The following is a 22,578-nucleotide window of genomic DNA, read 5'->3' as shown; positions in this document are numbered from 1 at the left end:
TGTACAGGGCCTTGGTGAGGTCTCATCTGGAAAATTGTGTTCAGTTTTGGTCTCCTAATCTGAGGAAGGACGTTTTTGCGATTGAGGGAGTGCAGCGAAGGTTCACCAGACTGATTCCCGGGATGGCTGGACTGATCTATGAGGAGGGACTGGATTAACTGGGCCTTTTATACACTGGAGTTTAGAAGGATGAGAGGGGATCTCATAGAAACATATAAGATTCTGACGAGACTGGACAGGTTAGATGTGGGAAGAATGTTCCTGATGTTGCGGAAGTCCAGAACCAGCAGACACAGTCTTAGGATAAGGGGTAGGCCATTTAGGACTGAGATGAGGAGAAACTTCTTCACTCAGAGTTGTTAACCTGTGGAAATCCCTACCACAGAGATTCGTTGATGCCAGTTCATTTGACATATTTAAGAGGGAGTTCGATATGGCCCTTACGGCTAAAGGGATCAAGGGGTAGGGAGAGAAAGCAGGAAAGGGCTAATGAGGGAATGATCATCAATGATCTTATTGAATAGTGGTGCAGGCATGAAGAGCCAAATGGCCTACTCCTGCACCTATTTTCTGTTTCTATTTTTCTATGGCGCCCAACACTAATTTTTGTTGTGCCCCATTTTCTGGCGGTTGGTGCATTTGAGACGTGGATTCTTACAGTCCTTGGACATGTGTCCAGGTTTTCCACAATTGTAGCAAACTCCACTGTGTCTTTTGCTAGATGCCGCTCCTATTTCTACTTTGATCGGCTTCTGGTGTTGACTGGCTTCATTATCCACTTGGCATGCTCAGCTCACCATAAGTATCTCTGCCGTCTACCCCCTGGCAGACTAACAGAATTAGTCCCCAGTTGGGAGCGGGAGTTCCCATGGCGGCTTGGACTGCCTGGGTGAAATTATCCTCTGCTGTCTGTCGGACTGCCCTAGTGGCATTGTTTCAAGGAGTCCTTTCACCATTTCTATAAACTTGCCTTAATCGCTCCCATTTAGGCCATAGACATTTAGCCCTCACTATCTGATGTACGTCCCACTCATGCATCTCATGGATGTCATACATTTTCCTTAACAATCTCCAAAATTCAGAATTGCCATATTTTTATTTCAGAGGAAGCAGATCCTGGAGGATTCCGTGTTTCTCCAGAGGGGTAAACGGTATGTATTTCACTGTTACTTGACAGCCAGCTCCCTGTGCTGTGCCAGATGATCGCAATGGAGCTGCAGGAAACTTACTATCATCCTCTAGGAAATACTCGGGTGCCATAGCTTCCATCTTTTCATAAGATGGGGGTGCCTCACCCCGCCTTCGTCCCTGTGCTAGTCTCTGGGTCTCCCAAAGAGCCCGGACACACAACGATGTTCATTACTTTCTCTTAGTTTCTTTACTTCTTCCCTTGATTGCCTTAATTCCTCAATTTTGGGTTTCATCTTGTCACTAAATTGTAAAAACTGTCGCACTATAATTATACCAGCTTTCTGGGCTCTCCTAGTTTTCTTTTTTTCCTACCAAGCCTTTTGTTCGTCTGGTTCTTGTGAAGGATCCCACCCGTCTTTTAACATTTTGTCAATTAACCCCTTCCCGTCATTTTTAGTAAGGGAACTGTCCAAACCCCAGTCTAACCCTTTCCCCAATGCCATTATATGGTCTGACGATCTACGTCACCTGTCCGAAAACTTGACGTCTCTCCAATTGGTAGTTTAATTCAACCTCTATCTTAAATCTTAGCCTGATTTCACCGGTATAATTTCTGCGTCACACAGTTCTTATCAATGACTTTAAACTAAATCAATGACTTTAAAATAACTTATCACACTCACGCGCCAACAAAAATTTATACTTCAGCAGACTCTCACAGTTCGGAATACCTGGTCGACAGACAGTCTTGTCACCGAGATCATGTAATTATGGAATGGTACTGTAAGAGGAAAAATAGATTTGGCATTAGGGTTATACACAAAATGTTTTAAGTTAGTTAGCCAGAAAAGGTGTACAGCTGAAATCGTTGGCATTCAAAGTAAAGGTATAATTCGGACATGCCTATCTCCAGTACTTCATAAACCTCACTGTGTCTCAATGGTTTATCAGCACATTGGAATGTTATCTTATCTCTCTTGTCTTAACCAGATAGAGTTTTTCCATTGTCACTTTAGAACCCTTGCCCTGATTATCTGCCCCTCTGGGTTTCCTGTGATGGGGCCTCCTGTAATTAATTATTCTGATATGTTATTTCCTTTACAAACCCTTATAAAAGTGACCATTACAATGGCCTATGCCTGACGTCCATTCCTAACCCTGTAATTATAACAGAGCTCGATAGCCCCAATAACCAACCTGAGCCGAAGGCCGCCAGGTCAGCACATTCTAACAAGATCAGGTCACCCTAGAGAAGGCCTGAAACTGCCTTAAGACACTGGTCTGTTAATCCAAGGTATTACTGATAAGGTAACCAATCAGGAGTCGTGGGAAGTTGTATTGGGGAAGTAACAGGGTCTTTGAAATTGTATAAAAGATGTATGAATTTGCTGTTTGCAGAACATTTCCACTCACAGGCGACTGTGTTGAGAAATTGCTCCCGGACCGTTCGTGATTAAAGATCATTGAACCTTGCCTTCCGTCTCCTTCTATTAACTTTCAAGTGTTGCTACACGCAATGGGACGAGTGTCGACCCCTTATATCAGGGGGTCCGCTCGTGGAAAGAGAAGCCTTTCCGCTATCCCCCTACAATTTGGCACAGTGAGCAACAGGATGCAGACTTCCCAAACAGAACAATGATCCAGCTGTTGGGGTGAGTATGTTTTGATTTACAACCTTCAAGTTAGAGCTGTGACATTGTCGACCGGGAGGGAAGAATATCTGCACAAATTAACCAACTGTAACAGGCCCCGGAGGGACGGAGGCAAAGGACAAGGACGATCAGGAGGTGAGAGGGGGTTGAGGGTATAATCTGAGACGGGTGCGTTGTAGGAGACACGGCAGTGTGAGGGTACGACGCAAAGGGAAGACTATACAGACGACATCCTCATAGAAACGAGACATATTGACTCAGAAGCGGTACGGGCGTACGGCGCACAGATGAAACATATTGACCCAGAAGCATGGCGGTACGAGTGTACAGCGCAAAAGGGAGACATACAGACAACGTCCTCGCAGAGATGAGACATATTGACCCAGAAGCATGGCAGTACGCTGCAAAGGGGAGACATATAGATGACATCCTGCATCCTGAACACGAACTAAAGGGAATACCAGATTCCCCTATACTTTCCCTAAAGTAAGATGGGTAAAAAAGCTAATAAAAAGGCAATTGAGGAAACAGAACCCCTGGCCAGCGAAGAACAGGAGGAAGAATGTAGCTGGGGACCAGAAGGGTCTCTATTACATTTATTAGGTAAATAATATGCAAAACTAATAGAGACAATGAAAAAGAAAGAGTGGCAGCCGAGGATGCCCCGATAGACAGACAAAATGATGGGATAGACAGACCAAACACAAGGATGAAATAGCCCAAGTAATTATCCTCACCTGCTATCGGGAACAAGTAAAAGAAATAGACACCCACACTAAATTGATCCAGGAACTAAAAACCAAAATAACAAAGTTAGAAGAGGCAGCAAAGGAGAACGCACAAACCCTACAATGTACATCTGTAGCACCCGGACTAATAATAACCCCCCCAGTACCCCCAATATACCTTTCCCTGGAAGAAGTTCAGGCGGGAGAGTCTCAATATAATAACGAAACCCAGGAATGGCCCCGGCATACAACGGGCACATACGGGCAGCTCCCGTATGCATTACAACCGACCCCGCACACGGGCAGCAACCCGCTCACTTCACCATGCAAGAAGTTCCCCTTACCCCGCATGAGAGACAGAAACTGCTAAAAGATTTACCCACCCCCAAACCAAATAGCAAAAATACAGAATTCTGGCAAAAGGTTGAGGAAATGTTCAAAGCGCGTAATTTAACCTTGGGAGACATACACGATCTGGTAAAGGCCAAAACCGGTAACATAAACTGGCCAAAGGCTATCCGAGTTGTGCAGAGCGGTGACTGGATGACGGTAGGGAACCAGTTGCAAACTAAGACACAGCGGGTACAGGACCTCAAGCACGGGATGGATGTGTTTTGGGGACCAATAAGAACCAATTGGAGCAGAATATTAAAAGTAGCCCAAAACCCAAGTGATAATGCAGGGGAGTATGGGGAGTGGAAATGGCTCGAGTATAAGGACCATTCTGATGTTAACAACCCCGATAAAGACAATGCGGCATTCTTAGAAATGTTTAAGGATAGACTGAGGGAGGTGCGTCAAAAAATAATTAAGCTAAGCTTCAAGAAAGGAGATGATTATGACGAAATCTTAGAATGGGAACAAAACGTGGAGGAATTAAAGGCCAAGCAAAAGGAAAAGATAGCAAAAATAGTGGCGGCAGCTTTAATAAGGGAAGAAAGGGAAGAGAGGGGGGACCTCCGCGCAGCCTCCTTGACGTGTTACACATGTCACCAGGACGGTCACTTTAGCAGAGAGTGCCCGCAAAAAGAGGCTGAAAAAGGGATGGGCAAACCCAGGTGCCATAATTGTGACAAACCGGGACATGTAGCAAAAAGGTGCTGGGCAGCGGGAGGTGGAGCGACAGGAAAGGGCCCCCAGCAATCCGGGAAAAAGACAGGATGCCCATCACGCATGAGGAGCTGATGGAAATCCTCCAACAAACAACCTTACCAGCCCCACCCCCTCCAGAGACACCCTCTAATACTTAAATTGGCCGTACCCGCTAGGAATTACCGGCCCCCGAGGGAAGGTTGGGACGGCCGACGTTAGATCCCTGCATGTTTATTAGTGCAGTGTTAGGGGACCAGCAGTGCAACATGCTAGCAGACACAGGAGCATCAGTATCCATAACCAATTTAGACCTACCTCTTACAAGAACCACTGTTAATATCCAAGGGGTAGGGGTAGGGTCCAAGAAAATGGCATTAAGCAAAGTAATACTATTAGAAATACAGGGAATAATGATACCTACCCAGTTTTGGTGCAATCCCAATCTAGAAGGTACCATATTAGGAATAGACACCCTGAGGGAAGTAGGGGCGCTTATAGACCCCCAGCGTAATTGGATAATATGGGGAGATAAACATCAGACTCAACAGAAGTTCAATTGCCCGGGACACCAGCAGCAGCAAGTAGCAAGGATTGTCCCAATACAGCCCGAGTGGGAAACAAAGGGCGTGTGGGGCAGTGTATGCCGACTATACCCGGCTCTGTGGGCACAGTACAAACAAGATTGCCGGCTGGCCCGAGTGGACCCGGGCCAGAACACAAGGCCCACAGGCAATATCCTTTAAAACCCGAGGCTGAAGTAGCCGTCCACCAAATAGTGCAGAAATTGGAAGCACAAGGAGTGGTAAAGCTAATTCTCCAGTGTGGCCGGTAAAGAAACCTGATGGAACCTACAGGTGCACTGTCGACTATACAGCCCTGAATTAGGTTACCCCAAGGGAACATCTGATTATGGCGAGCCCATCCACTATTTTTAATGGTCTGAACGCAGGGCATAAAACCTTTACTGTACTTGACATAGTAAACGGGTTCTGGGCTTATACCTTTGGATGAGGAGTCACAAAGGAAGTTTGCTTTCACTGTAAAGGGAAGACAGTATACATTGACCAGAGTGCCGCAAGGGTTTCACAATAACCCAGGCATATTCCACCAGGCATGTCAGGAATCCTGGACGCCCTGGACGTAGGAGAAGGGAGCACTATACTACCATACGTAGATGATATCCTTATCGCTTCTAGTACTAAACAACAGCACGTGATAGCCCTGACTACAGTACTGGGAGCCTTACGGGACTCTGGGTTTAAGGCAAATCCTAGGAAAACCCAGGTGGGGAAGGAGGAGGCTACGTATGTGGGATACATAATAACCCAAGGGAAAAGACGGATGCCCAAAGATCGAAAGGAGGCTATGAGAACGATGCCCAGACCAGGGACGGTAAAAGGGGTCCAACAGGTATTAGGACTATTTAACTATTGCCGGAACTTTATCCTGGAGTACGCGGAAATGGCCCAACCCATACAGGATCTGGTAAAAGAAGGGAGACTATCCCAGGAGCCCATAGACTGGGGTAGCCCCCAGGAGGCAGCGTTCATACAACTGAAGCAAACCCTTACGAGCGCACCTGCTCTGGGACTACTGGATCAGAATAGACCCTTCCACCTATATATGTACCATATTGAGAATCATTACAATGTGATGGTAACCCAGGAACACGGGAACAGGCAGAGGCCAGTGGCATACTACTCCACGAAACAAGTATCAGTGGCCACCAGACTGTCCCAATGTGTCATGGTTCTCGATTGTGTGGCATGGGCCGTGAGAACCAGTGAGCCCATAGTGATGACCGGGCAAGTCATCTTATACACGTCGCATACCCTCGTGGAATTACTTAACACGGGGAGGTTGAGAACCGTATCCGATGCACGGTGCGCCACATGGGAAGCAATGCTCCTACACCCGAATGCCACGGTAACTATAATAAAGGACAACAGAAATAACCCCGCAGGGTGGATAGTCACCAAAGGTAAAGAACACCACTGTAGCCTCACAGGAAATGAGGGGGAAGGTAGTCAGATTAGCGAAACCCCGCTTGAAGAAGCAGATATTGACCTCTATTTGGACGGATCCCGACGATATGTAGACGGAACACCATGAACAGGGTGGGCAGTAGTGGACAACAATGGACAAGTCAGGAAAGGAGGACACTTAGAGAAAAACCGATTGGCTCAAGTAGCAGAATTGGTAGCCCTCACCGAAGCGCTAAAATTAGCAGCAGGAAAGAGGGTCAACATATATACTGATAGCCACTACGCCTTTGGGGTGGTACATGATTACATGACTGCTTGGAGGAGGCATGACTACGTGACATCGGGAGGGGGACCCATCAGGCACGAAGAGATAGTTAAGGAACTGGTAGAAGCATCCCTCCTACCTCAGGAATGTGCAGTGATAAAAATTAAAGCGCATCTGAAAATCACTGACCAACACCAGCAGGGAAAGTCCTGGGCAATCGAAGCTCCCAAACAGGCAACTGGACTAGATATGACTAGTAATGCCCCGATTGGCTCATGTATTACCCAAACGGAGGAGGTAAACATACTCAAAGGTACAGGGAGAATCCACCCCGCAAGAAACGGAGGAATGGGAACAGAACGGAGCTCAAAAAGGGGCGGCTGGAATTTGAAGGAAAGATAACAATGTAGTGGCCCCAGAGTGTATCCAACAGAACCGAATGAGTCTCTATCACCGATAGACCCATACCGGTAGGACCGGCACGATCAGCTCCATGTCACCATGCTGGTGGTGGAAGGGAATGGATAGAGACATAGAAAACCATTGTAGGGGATGTATAACATGCGCAAAACATAACCCAGGGAAGAAGATAAAAGTCCGGATGGGACACCAAACGCGCCACAAGAGGCCCTGGGAAGCCTTACAAATAGATTTTACTGGGCCATTGCCCAGCCAAAGGGGGAAAATGTACTGCCTGGTAATAATAGACCAGTTCACAAAATGGGTAGAAGCTTTTGCCACGAGGAACTGCACCGCCGATACAGTAACTAAAACCCTGGCTGGGGAAATAATACCTAGGTGGGGAATGCCACTACAGTTGGACTCAGATCAGGATACACATTTTACGGGAAAAATCATGAAGCAGGCTTGCGCCCTGTTAGGGATTAAACAAAAATTTCACATCCCATACCACCCGGAGTCCTCCGGATTGGTAGAGCGAATGAATAGCACCTTAAAAACAGCACTGGCTAAGACAATCGAGGAGACCGGACAAGGGTGGGCTGAGTTACTACCACGAATCCTAATGAAATTAAGAGCAACCTCTAACCGGACTACTGGACTGACCCCCTTTGAACTAATGACAGGAAGAGCCATGAGGCTGCCAGAAGTGTTGGTTACTGGGAGTGAAGACGTAGGACCCTACAAGGACAAGATACGGAGATTCGTGATGGAACTCTGTAAACAATCACATGAGTTACGAGCACAAGCCAGAGACCAATTAGGGATTTAGAAAGGGACACGAAGGAACAAAAGACTCAGGTACCACAAATAGGAAGCCAGATCATGGCAAAGATAAATCCCAAAAGACCCGGGTTCTCACCAAAATGGACCAGACCCCACCAGCTGATCATGGTTAGCGATACATGCGGCTGCATAGACATGGGAGGTATCGGCAAATGGAAACACTGGACTCAGTTGAAGAGATATGGATCCTAACCAACTGGTGGCCACTGGGAAATGTTATGTTTTACAGGATTTTCTCCCTCCTTGGAACAGGTACATCCACTGACAGAGGAAGTAATGGACCTCAAGGCCTGTATTACAGGGAATCGGAAAACATTAGTTGCGTTCCGGATTCAGGAACCCTAATGGTGATAATTGGCAAAATGGTGAATTTAAGTTGCAGCATTGGACTAACGAGCATAAAACAACTTAGCAGAGAATCTAACCGAGAGTGGGGGCGGACCACTAACGAGGGCATAATGCTAGCAGTAAACGAGACCGCGGTGTGCTTTGTATTAGAGGAAGAACGAGGAAGTTGCACCCACAGGGAGGGGGTACAGATAAGGTGCACACCCGTCTTCACTCAATTTTCCGGAAAACCACGGCAAGGGAATACCAGGTGAAAGATATGTCAGGCCTCCCCGTGCATGGGTACCGAGCAGTGGTGTTGGGACATCCTTATCCAAGATAGAACCCCCACCACTGCCCGACAACCACTCTAGTAACATCGACTCTCCCCAGTACAACCATGCAAGCCGCTCCAACATGTCCACTCATGGGACTCAAGTTTCGGCATGAGTTGCTCCTACTTTTTTGGAGCAACTAGTTTAGAATGGAGCATCTTGAAATTGCAATTCTTGGCATTTAGTTTGTTCCAGTTCTAGTGAGTTAGAATAGTTTATTTTTTAGAACAGATTTTTTTTTCAAAAGGGGGCGTGTCCAGCCACTTATGCCTGTTTTGCAAGTTTAGGCAGCGAAAACTTATTCCAAACTAACAGAATGGAGTAAGTGTAGATTTTTGTATGCTCAGAAAAACCTTGCCTATATTTATAAATCAGGCGTAGGGAACGAGAGATGGTGGGGGAGGGGAAGGGGGGTTTACAAACATTAAACACTTCACTTTTACAAATAAAGGGCCATCATCAATAATAAATGATCAATAAATCAACCAATAAATCAATCAAAAAATAAATAAATAAATAAATAAAGATTAAAAAATCAATCAATCAATAACAAATTAAGTTTCTACTCATCAACTGCAGCACCAGGAGCCTTCCAACAGTGTGCTGGGACAGGGCCCCCCAGTGTCTCTCTCTCTGTCTCTGTCAGTGTCTCTGTGTTTCTGACAGCGAGGGGTAGGGGGAGAGAGGGGAGGGAGGGAAGGAGGGAGAGGAGGGGGGAGGGAGGGGGGATGAGGGGGGAGGAGAGGGGGAAAGGAGAGAGGAGGAGAAGGGGGAAGAGGAAGGGGAGGAGAGGGGGGGAGGAGGGAGGAGGAGAGGGGGGAGAGTAAGGGGAGGGAGGGAGGGGGACAGGAGGGAGAAAGGAGGGGGGAGGGAGGAGGGGGAGCGAGGAGGTGGGAGAGAGTGGGGGAGGCCGAGAGAGGAGAGGGGGAGGGGGAGAGAGGAGGGGGGGAGAGGCTGAACGGGTCGGGCCGGACTGCCGCCGCTGACACTTCGAGTGGGGCCTGCCCCCAGTGAGATGCCGGACGGGCGGGCCCCGCCGACGACGGGGAGGGATGGGGGGGGGAGAAGAGGGAGGGGGGTGAAGAAGAGTGGGGGGGAGGCTGAACGGGAGGGAGGGAGGGGGGGAACTGAACGGGAGGGAGCTGAAAGGAGGGAGGCCCGAGTCCGATCTTCACCCGGAGAGCCCATTCAGCCAGGGTTAGGGGCTGTGTGCTTCGGGCCCATCCCACGCAGCCTCGGGGGCGAAGAGCTACTGCACATGCGCGCACACCCTAGCGTGCATGTGCAGAGGTCCCGGAACTGTTTTCAGCACTGGGCTCCACCTGCGATCCGCTGTGCTGTGCCACGCCAAGCACGAAAACGTCCTGAGGAGACCGGAGAATCACAAGCTAAGTTTTTCGTCGCCCTTTTTATTCCAGAAAGTCGGCGCATCTTATGGAGATGCGCCGTTTTTCCAGAGGGTGGAAACTTGGGCCCATGAGAGCTGGAGCCAAATGGGGCAAGTAATAAAGGAAACTAAGGAAAAGATGTATTTTGGGGTACGTCAGCGAATACTTGCAGTAGTCTTAAATCTCAGAGCTATTACCCTTCCTAGCTTTTGTGGGAATAAAATCATAAGCCTATACCAGAACCTGACCCAATGAGTCCTCGAAGGCCCGGGATCCACGACCATGAGATTTAATATCAGAAAGGGAACGGAACGAGGTCCGTCGAAAAGGGGCATATTGGAAACACTCAGCATGGGTTATGCGACGGGGGTTGCAACAATAAATACTATAGACTTGTACGCAACAGATGACCGAGTTAACACTTTAGCGCAAACCTTAAGCGGTTTATTGGGGAGGGAAACAAATAGCCAAGCCCTACAAATGTGGTTGGGAGATGGCGTGGAAGAGGAACTGTTACAAGTGGCCTACACCTTACAGAAACATGCCAAGACCATAAATTGATCCACGCAATGGGAAACGACCTATGTAAACGATTGCAAGCCGAAATAGTTTGCTCCAGGTATGGGGCATGGAGACTTAGTGAGGTACAACATAACCTGGAGCAACTCCAAAATGGGTACATACCAGATTGGATCCCGAACGACATATTTAATAATTGGACTCTAAACAAAAACATGAATAACATGTGCGAGGTACGGAAAAAATAGTCACATATGGGTTTTAAATGTATTGCTGGACATGTGGATATGGTCGGATTCATGTTATCAATACCACAGTATGATGTAACAAAGGGAGACCCCTTATACCAAACCGATAATATTGGAGAAGTAAGAAAGCGAATATGATTGCGTTACCATGAACCCTCCAGACATGTGATTAAAAATAACAATAGTACCAAAGGCATTGACATAACCGACTGTTATAAAAATAACCAAGTGATTTTGTGTTGAGGTACGCCATGAATGACGGAGGATGATTGTGGATTCCACCAAACTAATGAATGCACACTGAGTATTACCCCACTGGGACACGATTCCAAAACAATCGCTGCTCCACAAGGGAAGGGAGACTGGTGCGTGAGCACAGGAGCAACCAATTGACGATTAGGACCAAGGGAAGAGTCACCCCCTGCGCCATTGTCAGACCTAACTTTTGTTTCAGCACCATGGGGGAGATAGACATAAATGATACCGCATACACCCCGAAACAACGGAAATTGTCCACGGGATGGTCACGGACACCATCCGAGAAGGATACGAGAAGCCGGTATGGGAACCGCAAGGAAGGCAAATACCTGAACTAAGTGAGGAACAATTGCAACTGGTGTAAGGAATCCAAAACCAAAGCCGAAGGTATATCCGGCTAATGGAAGAAATAGACAACCTACAAAGAGACACAAATGAGATGCTGGCCAACCAGCCTTGGTAATCAAAACTGTGGGACATTGGACATAATGTTCAGATCCATCCATGGATAAGGATTATATCACATGTGCTTGTTGTAATACAGGATTGTAATATTGATAATATTGGTGGGGTTAACCTGTGCACGAATCAATCAGGCCAGGCAACACGCGATGGCACGCACTGTGATAAAGGCAATGAGGGACAGAAATTCGAACAGTCCAGCAGAAAGGACTTACCTTATATAGCCCTGGGAGGAAAGTCACGGGAGGTCCTGAAGTTTGGGAAATGGCCACCCAGACGGACGGACATACCTGGGACTCACCCACAAGGAAGTAGCTTTCGGGGAATATGGCCTACTTGGCGTATAGCCAAGGGCCAAAAGGGGAATTGTAAGAGGAAAAATAGATTTGGCATTAGGATTATACACAAAATGTTTTAAGTTAGTTAGCCAGAAAAGGTGCATAGCTAAAATCATTGACATTCAAAGTAAAGGTACAATTCGAACATATCTATCTCCAGTACTCCATAAACCTCACTGTGTCTCAACAGTTTATTAGCACATTGGAATATTATCTTATCTCTCTTGTCTTGACCAGATGGAGTCTTTCCATTGTCACTTTAGACCCCTTGCCCTGTTTATCTGCCCCTCTGGGTTTCCTGTGATGGGGCCTCCTGTAATTAATTATTCTGATATGTTATTTCCTTTGCACACCCTTATAAAAGTGACCATTACAAAGGCCTATGTCCGAGATCCATTCCTAACCCTGTAATTGTAACAGAGCTCGATAGCCCCAATAACCAACCTGAGCCGAAGGCCGCCAGGTCAGCACATTCTAACAAGATCAGGTCACCCTAGAGAAGCCCTGAAACTGCCTTAAGACACTGGTCTATCAATCCAAGATATTACTGATAAGGTAACCAATCAGGAGTCGTGGGAGTTTGTATTGGGGAAATAAAGGGGTCTTTGAAATTGTATAAAAAATGTATGAATTTGCTGTTCGCAGAGTGTTTCCACTCATAGGTGGCTGTGTTGAGAAATTGCTCCCGGACCATTCGTGATTAACAATCATTGAACCTTGCCTTCTGTCTCCATCTATTAACTTCGAGGGTTGCTACAAGGATTGGAATGAGTGTCGACCTTATATCAGGGGGTCCGCTCATGGAAAGAAAAGCCTTTCAGCTATACCCCGACAGTACTTTAAACTTACTCACTCCGACATGTTCTGCCAACGACCGTCTGCCCATCTCCTGGAGTATCCTATCCCCGTCGCCAAATTTGTTGTGGAATCAAAATAAAGGCTCAACACGAGTCTGATAAAGAATCAAAGATATGTTTATTTATGAATACCTATAGACTGACCAAGGGAGCATGGCCTAGAGTTCCTCAACTCTCCACCAGGTGAATCAACTTTGGCTTCCAGCCGTACAGAATATAAAGCCGAAAACCGCAATCCATCATCAATTACATTAGGGGATTTTTACATTGGGGGTTTTACATTTTTCATCTATGAAGCAACAAGCCAGGTTTCCTGTTATTCAACACCTAGTCTAACAAGTCAGCACCTTGTTATTCTATGTCTATCTTTGGTAAGTTTGTCACCACATCCTTTTGCAGGTGACCTACTAAGTTGTTGCTGGGCAAAATCGACTTGACATCTTTTTCCCCTGTTCTACCCAGCCTGCAACTTTATATTAATACTTTTCCATTTCTGAACACATTTTCTAGACTGCAACACTTATATCACTTATGGTGGGTTTCTAAAAATCCCACTTCACCCTGCTATCAGCCACTGGGAAAGTTGTCGCTAGAGTCCTCCTCAACTGCCTTCTCCCTGTGGCCGAGGAGCTCCTCCCGGAGTCACAGTGCGGATTTCGTCCCCTATGGGGCACTACGGACATGATTTTTGCAGCACGACATCTGCAGGAAAAATGCGGGAAACAGCGCCAGCCCTTATACATGGCCTTCTTCGACCTTATGAAGGTCTTTGACACTGTCAACCATGAGGGTCTATGGAGCATTCTCCTACATTTCGGATGCCCCCAAAAGTTCATCAACATCCTCCGCCTACTTCACGGCGACATGCAGGCCATGATCCTTACCAACGGATCCATTACAGACTCAATCCACATCGGAACCAGAGTCAAACACGGATGCGTCGTAACCCCAACACTCTTCTCAATCTTCCTCGCTGCTATGCTTCACCTCCCAGTCAACAAGCTCCCCGCTAGAGTGGAACTAAACTACAAAACCAGTGGGAGCCTGTTCAACCTTCGCCATCTCCAGGCAGGTCCAAGGCCACCCCAACCTCTGTCGTCGAGCTACAGTACGCGGACGATGCCTGCGTCTGCTCACATACAGAGACTGAACTCCAGGACATAGTGAACGTATTTACTGAGGTGTACGAAAGCATGGGCCTTATGCTAAACATCTGTAAGACAAAGGTCCTCCACCAGCCTGTCTTTGCCACACAGCACTGCCCCCCAGTCATCAAGATCCAGAGCACGGCCCTGGACAACGTGGACCATTTCCCATACCTCGGGAGCCTCTTATCAACAAGAGCGGACTTTGATGACGAGATTCAACAACGCCTTCAGTGCGCCAGTGCAGCCTTCGGCCGCCTGAGGAAAATAGTGTTCAAAGACCAGGCCCTCAAAATTTGCTACCAAGCTCATGGTCTACAGGGCTGTAGTAATATCCCCCCTCCTGTATGGCCCAGAGACATGGACCATGTACGGTAGACACCTTAAGTCGCTGGAGAAATACCACCAATGATGTCTCTGCAAGATCCTCCAAATCCTCTGGGAGCACAGAAGCACCAAATTAGCATCCTCAATCAGGCCAACATCCCCAGCATTGAAGCACTGACCACACTTGATCAGCTCCGCTGGGCAAGCCACATTGTCCGCATGCCAGACACGAGACTCCCAAAGCAAGCGCTCTACTCAGAACTCCTTCACGTCAAACAAGCCAAAAGTGGGCAGAGGAAATGTTACAGAGACACCCTCAAAGCCTTCCTGATAAAGTGCAACATCCCCACCGACATCTGAGAGTCCCTGGCCAAAGACCGCCCTAAGTGGAGGAAGTGCATCCAGGAGGGCACTAAACACCTTGAGTCTCATCGCTGAGAGCACGCAGAAATCAAGCGTAGGCAGCGGAAAGAGCGTACAGCAAACCTGTCCCATTCTCCCTTACCCTCAACGACTATCTGTCCCACCTGTGACAGGGACTGTGGCTCTCGCTTTTATCAGGCGCAAGAGTTTGAGGACATTTGCTGGGCAAGACATGGGTAAATCCTGCAATCTTGCCCTTGCAAATGTCCTCGCTCCCAATCTGCATAGGATCTGTCAAGGTTGACAGATCAGAAAAGCCAGTCTTCAGCACATGCACACTGTGCGCTGAAAACCGGCTTTTGCGGGGCCTTCCTTCATCCATAGACACCCAGTACGGACCCAGGATGCCGGGATTTCCAGGCTATTGTGGAATAGATTGGGCAGTAATCCGACAGGGTGCTTTCCATCCATTGCAGAACCCGCCAATCTTTATTCCATTGAAATCAGGCAGCAAAGATGAAAATCTATCTCAGTGTGTTCATTATTTTGTATTATTACACAAAGACAAGCTGTACTGTTTGAACCAAGTGAATCCAGTCATAACTGCTGTTTGTATGTTGACTCACAGTGAAGTAAGGCAGCTTGATGTTCCCTTTTAGTCTCATTTTAATAAATGCTTTTACATTCCATCTTCAAAAAGATTGAAGTGTATTTGCAAAAGTCATATATATCCAGTTCAGATAACCAGGGGATTCCATTGTTACACTGCTGGGTTACACTATCAGATCGTCAGATATTGGGCAGTACAGGAACATGAAACGTGACTAGCACTGCCATACCTAAGGCAAGACCCTAGTAACAGACTCAAATGTAAGTATCCTGTTTGCAGCTAAATGTTCTAATGTTAGCTCAGTTACCTTGCTTCGGGTGCATATTTGGACAGGTGCAGGAGGCACACTTGTGATAGGTGTGTGCAATTGAAATGCAAAGGGAAGGCAGAAATATACAAATGAGCTCATGGAACTCAGTGGTTGGATCATGAGAAGGGCCAATAAGCACAAAGGAATTTGGGGCGATCAGTTTTGGGGTGAAAAACCAGTGTAGATGGCTTCTGTCCCACTTCTGCTTGAAAATGTTACGTGCTCCGATTGTACAATGAAATGACATGGAAAACAGTGAGAGATTTTTAGACCTTATATGAAAATAAATAAGATGGATTTGTGATCCGTCGGACCTTCATTTAAACCCAATAGTTTGTTCCTTCTTTAGTAAAAGGTAAGGACCATCTCAGCCTAGTATATTGAACATAATCACAGAAAAAAGGCTATGTTTTCCAATCAGCCATCCCCGATGCACAGTGCTATGACATGTGCCAAGTGAAGCGAACGTTACTGATAGGATTTGACAGCTTTTCTGGGAGCTCAGACTGCTGTCATTGTAGTTCTGGGCTCTACCATCTCCTCAGGCTATCTGTGTGGAGAGCATAAATAGGGGCTTCCAGGGCATCACTACATTCCTTCACTCTGTCCTCACACAGAGCAGTCGGAGTGTAGAGGCTCATGCTGTCCTCTCCCAGGATGACAGCACATCTACTCCCCAGCCTGACTTCCTCAGCTGACACTGAGACACAGCAGTCTGCAGTTGGTCTATATCTGTTTGCTGTCATCCACCATGGCCATCTCAATTGCCCTCAGTGTATGATCACAGTGAAGGATTTCTCAAATTTTTGTTCTATTAATGATGAACTGAAATCACCCCAATATAATCCCTTTCCGCTTAGCCTCTGTCATCATTTACCTACTCTTCCATCTCTGGGACTCCAGCAAAGGCAGAGCCACCTTGTAGGAGCACTAGAGTAGGTAAATGATGACAGAGGCTAAGCAGAAAGGGATTATATTGGGGTGATTTCAGTTCATCATTAATGGAACAAAAATTTGAGAAATCCAGAACGTGCAAGATGTAAAGTCATGGGGCTGGATTTTTGGCTCACTTGCACCTCAGTTAGCACCCCGGAGGGGCAGTAAAGAGTTTTTCACGTTGTTACGGCAGGCATCCAGCTTTTGCCACCCGGCCGGCAAATTCGGCTCATGGTTTGCGGCGGCACAAAAACTTACCACCACCCCCCTCTAGTTTCACCGAGATCATGATGTCAATCATCATGCAATGCTCCTCCAGTACCCTGCAAGCAAATTTCAGCCCTAACGTATTATTAAACGCCCGCCCCAGGAAACGTCTGAAAACCCAGGCAGTCCCAGGGTGCAGCAGGCAGTATTGGCGACGTATTTAAATGCATGGATGATGATCCTATATCACAGGTCACATTGACTGCATCGATTGCGCACATCATGCTACGTGAAGCTCTGACCTGAAAATGGCAGTTTTACCTGCCATTACAGTGTCCTAACAAGGTCAGTGAGAGGATTTAATGGGGGCATTACTAGTTCGCCAGTGTATCATGCTGCATGCCTTTGCCAGGTGGCGTCAAGCTAGAACAATGGCTCTTGGCCATATCAGCTCACGGATGAGGAGAGGCCAAAGACGTCTGGGGAGGAGGGCTTATCCTCCCATGGATTTACAGGCACCAATGCTCATACTTCCAGCTCTCTGAGGAGCAGTATGTGAGAAGGCTGCACTTCTGAAAGGAAGTGCTGACAGAGATATGCCATCTCCTACGGATGTCTGGGCCGCTCTGGAGGCAGCCTTCAATACTCTCCTCAACAGGTATCTGAATTCATTGTGATGTGCTGCATGTTGCACAGTTTGGCCATCATGAGGGGCCAGGAATTGCCAGTGGGGATTGCATGTCCACCTCAGGAGGAGGAGGATGACAAAGAGGAGCCTGGCAAGGCTTCCATTGGATAGCCATACCATCCACGGGGGAGGTAGAGTGGAGATGTTGCCAGACCAAGAATCGCACGTCACCAGCTCATAATGGACCGGTTCTCCTAAATGGAAGAAACTGAGGGATGGAGCTAATACTGGACACAATGTGTTCCCCCATGAAGGCACATCTCCGGTGAATGTTGGAATGATACACAAGACACCAATGGCAAAGGATGAATCATAAATTTTACTGCAACAAAGTAACCAAAACTCCCCCCACCAAAAGATAACCATACAATATAAAACATTATGTTGCAGTAAAATAACAATGAATTCCCTTAAATCAACAAAACTTTTTTAATGCCGTGATTTTCTGCTGGAGCGCAAAAACTTCCATGTGTAACATCTGATTTTACACTCCCAATCATGGAACCTCATTTTTTGCCGAATTATGCAGATGAGGGCGAAAACATTTCCAGGCGGTATCAGGACCGCCCGCCGCCATTACTGCCCGAAATCATAAAAGCCGAAAATCCAGCCAATCATTTTTTTTTTTGCCGTCACATTCATGTATTTGTACCTGTTCTTGGTGTAAGGAATCCAACCCCTCCTTCCACCACCACATTGGGAACCCCTAGAAATACTTGTGGAAAACAAAGAAAAGTATATATGGCAAATGGGCCTCTGCCTCTTTCCTCAAGTTTGCGCTCAGGAAATAAACCTGCCCCAGCCACTCAATAGAGGATAATGGCTCCATTCAGTTATCAGGAAAAAAAAAGTTAACTTTGCTAAAAAAAATTGCCCATATTTCTACATACATCAGCAGTGTGTTCATTCTTGCATTCCAAATGGTTTTACAGCATTTGTAGCTTTCCATAAGACATTGTGACACATGAACCAGTAGCTCCAATGGTGCATCACTCTGAGAAGCAGAGTTTTTATCTATTGAGTGACAGTTTGCAAATCAAGCTCTTCCAACTGATAAGGTAAATCCAGCTACTTCCTAGGCAATTGAATGGATCACCACAATAATCTCAGGGCACGGAGAACCAGGCAAGGCCAGTCAGACATTCAGCAGTGGGCATGCTGTCAGTTAATTGTGGAGCAGCAGCAATGGTGATGACGCAGCCCAAACCGTTACACACTCACCTAAAGAGGAAGCCTGCTAGTGGGCAGCAACTGTAGAGACCGAATGGAAAAATGGCTCAGCAGTGGAAGAAAGAAAGTTAAAGGTGCTTCCTGTCAACATTCAACATCATGACTAATCAAATATTAAACATCAAAATCCGACTATAATCATTTGCTGAATGCAATTATTTTGCAGTGAATTTTTGTTGCTTGAAGCCCAGATTTATTAGAATACCACTCAGTGTGAATTAATTTCACTGTGATTTTCTTTTAAACGAATACCTATACCTTAGAGCCAAATGCCTACTTTGCTACAAACTGTATAATCTATAATAAAGTGTGCTTCTCAGAAAGTTTATTTTTAATCTAGACTTTTTGCCTAAATCTATTTAGGAATCGGCGGAAACATCGACAGATTTCAAGGAGTTTGGACTTTAAGTTTTGGACTTTAAGTTTTGGACTTTGCTTTTGGACATATTTTCTGTTGCTGCAGAAGAGCAGACAGCATGACTTGGGACAGGTCCAAACATGTTCCACAGGAATACACATCAGATGGGCGGGGATAGGCCAATGGCTGAAATTACAGGACTGATGGGACCATTTGTCATGTAATGGGAACCCATCAGTGAGAGATGAAGTAAATCGGTCAGTGCTCAAGTCTTTGAAATGACTGAGAGCCCCAGACCACTGGACCCTCAGGATAAAAGAAAGCTATTGACCATCCAGACTCGTTGGAGCCTTTATACCCAGAAGAACCCAGTAACAAAGGTACAGGATTCATTGCTTTTTTGGTTGGACTGCCTCAGGCAAAGGACTGTTTTTTGGCATGAAGAATTCAGAAGCATTTTTCAGGTATAAGAGAGGTAGTTTTCTGCCATCTCTCTCTCTTGCTTTCCTCTTCTACACTTGCTTGCTTCATTCAATGCACACAAGAACCGAGCACTCTGTTTGGCATGGAGAGAAGAAACCAACATCTACGGGCAAAGAGAGCCTCGCTCATCGGGAGAAGCAGTGAGTAAGCCAGAGGGGTAATTGGTGAGCATTATCCCAGCCCACGCATTCTTTAAGACCACCGCATAATGTGAAGGGGTGTCATGTGTCCCAACCAAGCCTTAGGAGTTTAGTGGGGAGGTTTCTACACAGGATCATAGGCAGAAGTGCAATCTGTTGGACAGATTTGGTTCCTATTGAACTAAGCAGTGGTGTTTTAGTCGTGGGTACTTCACGCTAGGGGCCTGTTCAGACGGGTCAGTGTTTTGTGCTGTACTGTGTTTGTTTGTTTTACACCACCAGGGTGTGTTTTACTGGGTGAAGATGTGTGCTTTAACATGAATAAAAGCATTGTGACAGTTGAGGCCGAAAGGATCTGTCTATAACTGAGTATTCTGTTCACCACTATAATTCCGGTGTCGAGATCTGTTGTAAGGGGGGACGGGGGTATGATTCGAAACTACCAAGGGAAAAACCACTTACATAAAATGGCGACCACGAAGGGACGCCGGTATTTCAGTGAACAGACAGTCATGGAAGATCTCAAGGTCAAGAGATCGTCAATGGGGGATAGGATTTCCCCGTATGTATTCCGTAAAGTTAATGTAACGCAGCAGTGGGTGTTAGACCTGTTGCGAGCTGAGAGTCCTGAGGACAGAGCTGCTGAATGGATGGGGAGTAAGGAGCACAAAGAGGCAAAAAAAAAGGCCATTTGACTCCTGTGTTTACAGAAGCATGTCCAGTTGCTCAGGGAGCAGGTTGGTAAGCTTAAGGCAGAGCTCAAAGAGTCAGAGGAGCAGTCAGCCACAAGGGCCACAGTGGGGAACAGATTAGTGGAGGAGTTGCTCGAGGAGAGGCAGGAAAGGCGTACTCAGGACAAAACCTCCTGTAACACCGGAAAGTATCTGCAATGCCAGGTCACTGAGGCCAAGCTCATTGAGCAGGCTGTATTGTAGGAGAACGCCCGCTTAACGGGTAAAGTTGACGGGCTGGAGAGGCAACTGAGAGTTGTTAAGACAGTTTACAGGGTAGCTAGCAGTAGGAGGTTTGAGAGTGGGAATCACGGGCCCTGCCAAGAAAAAATCCAAAGCTTGACTCAACCTCTATCCAAAGCCAAAGGCATGGTTTGCTTGTTAGCCCCGGGGGAAGCTCGGGTGGACTGGGAAGAGGAAGGAGAAGATAGCGAGTATTGGAGGCAGGGTAGGGACATCCGATCACAGCTTGAAGTGCCAAAGGGACCGATGTGTCCCATATGGCAGCAGAAGTTTGGGCCACCTGTAGATGGTGCAGGTCAGGGCGCGCTGCAAAGCGATTTTGTGGTTCCATTCACCACCCCGCAGCTGCAGAATATGATCTCGGGGGTGCCCAAGTTAACGAAAGAAGGGGACCCCTCAGTTCACTTCACCGAGGTGGACCAGTTGGGGGGATTAATGGGTGTAGTGAGGCCGAGGCTCACAAGCTGTTGCTGTTTTCTCTGGATGGGAAACTGTATCAGGCCCTGTCCGCTGAAACCAAACGGGGACAGGGGACCACGGCCAGCTTAAAGGAGGAAATCCTGAGAGCCATGGGTCACACCCAGGGTAGTCCATTCTCTCGGGTAGAGAGGACACTGGCAGGGGAAGCACCTCAGGCATTCACGGACAGGCTCTGGCCCATCTACGAAAAGGCCACAGGTGGGGTACTCGACTGAGCACAGTTGCGGGGGGGGGGGGGTCCGAGAAACCTTTGGCTCAGGACCCTCGTGGCAAACATGAGCCTGGCTTTTAAAACTGGCTCAGAGAAGGAGGTCAAACCAAGTAAGGGCAAGGAACATGAAATGAAGGCCAGTGAGGCTCGTAAAAAGGAGTGGTATCAGGAAAGGGTTAGCGCAGGGAAGGCTAGGACGTGTTTCGGGTGTGGGCAGACATGACACTGGAGGAAAGACTGCCCAGCCCTAAGAAGGGGGCAAGGTAAAGGGGATCCTCCAGCGCCTAAAATGAAACCTGTTGAGGTGAAGGGACCGACCGCGGAACAATTTGATGTTCTGGTGGCCGCCCTTCGGACAGTTTTTGTGCCAGAGCAGGGAAGGGTAGACGCTGCTGTGAGCAGGGAAATCCCGACCGCTCCGGTAATCCCACCACCCTGACTACCACGTACCCAGCCTGAGTACCTGTGATCGCTCACATACGATGAGTGGAGTAGACCATGTGTGAGGATGGGGGTGGAGAAGGTAGAGGGGAAGTACATTGGTGGACACCGGAGCTTCGAGCATGGTGATCCATGCGAGTAACCCGACCGATTCACCCTGGTCCAGCAAGGTTCCAGTCAGTCTTGTGGGGTTCACCGGGAACGAGCAGACGGGGGCAAAGTCCAGGCCGTTAGTCATAGATTTAGGATCCCTCCAACCAGGTGTGAATGCGTCCTAATAAAATGGAACAGCCAGGGTCAGAAGTCCTAGGGGCCGACTTTATGTTAGCCCACAGGATTATAGTGGATTTGAGGAATCACTGCCTTTGGGGAGCAGTGGGTTCCGATAAGGAGAAAGAAGTGATAGTGATCCCAAGAAAAGGGGAGGGAAAAGACAACTCCCCAGCAACAGGAACATGGGGCTAGACTTTCCACTTCACATCGCCCATCTATGGCCATCTATCGCCCAAAACGGACCTCTATCGCCCACTTTGAGCAAAAAGTGGAAACTAGGCCCAAAATATCGCCGGAAAAACAGGTGCCTAAGTTTCCACTTTGATCGCCGAGATGATCGCCCAAATGATCGCCCACACAAGACCCATCCCAAGTTTCGGCACCTAGCATGCACTTCGCTGGGCCGATGCAAGGCCCAAAAGAGTGCTGAAAAATAGTTGCTTTTTCTGGGCCTAAGAGAAGGAAATGGGCACTACGGACGCCATTTTGAACTTCAGACGATGGGTGGAGAATTAGTTGTGCGTTATTTAGAGAGTTAAATTGAAGATAATTGTATTCAGAATATTGGGACA

The sequence above is a fragment of the Pristiophorus japonicus genome, chromosome 1, assembly GCF_044704955.1.
Source record: "Pristiophorus japonicus isolate sPriJap1 chromosome 1, sPriJap1.hap1, whole genome shotgun sequence".
Lineage (NCBI taxonomy): Eukaryota > Metazoa > Chordata > Chondrichthyes > Pristiophoridae > Pristiophorus > Pristiophorus japonicus.
This window is presented reverse-complemented; position numbering follows the sequence as displayed.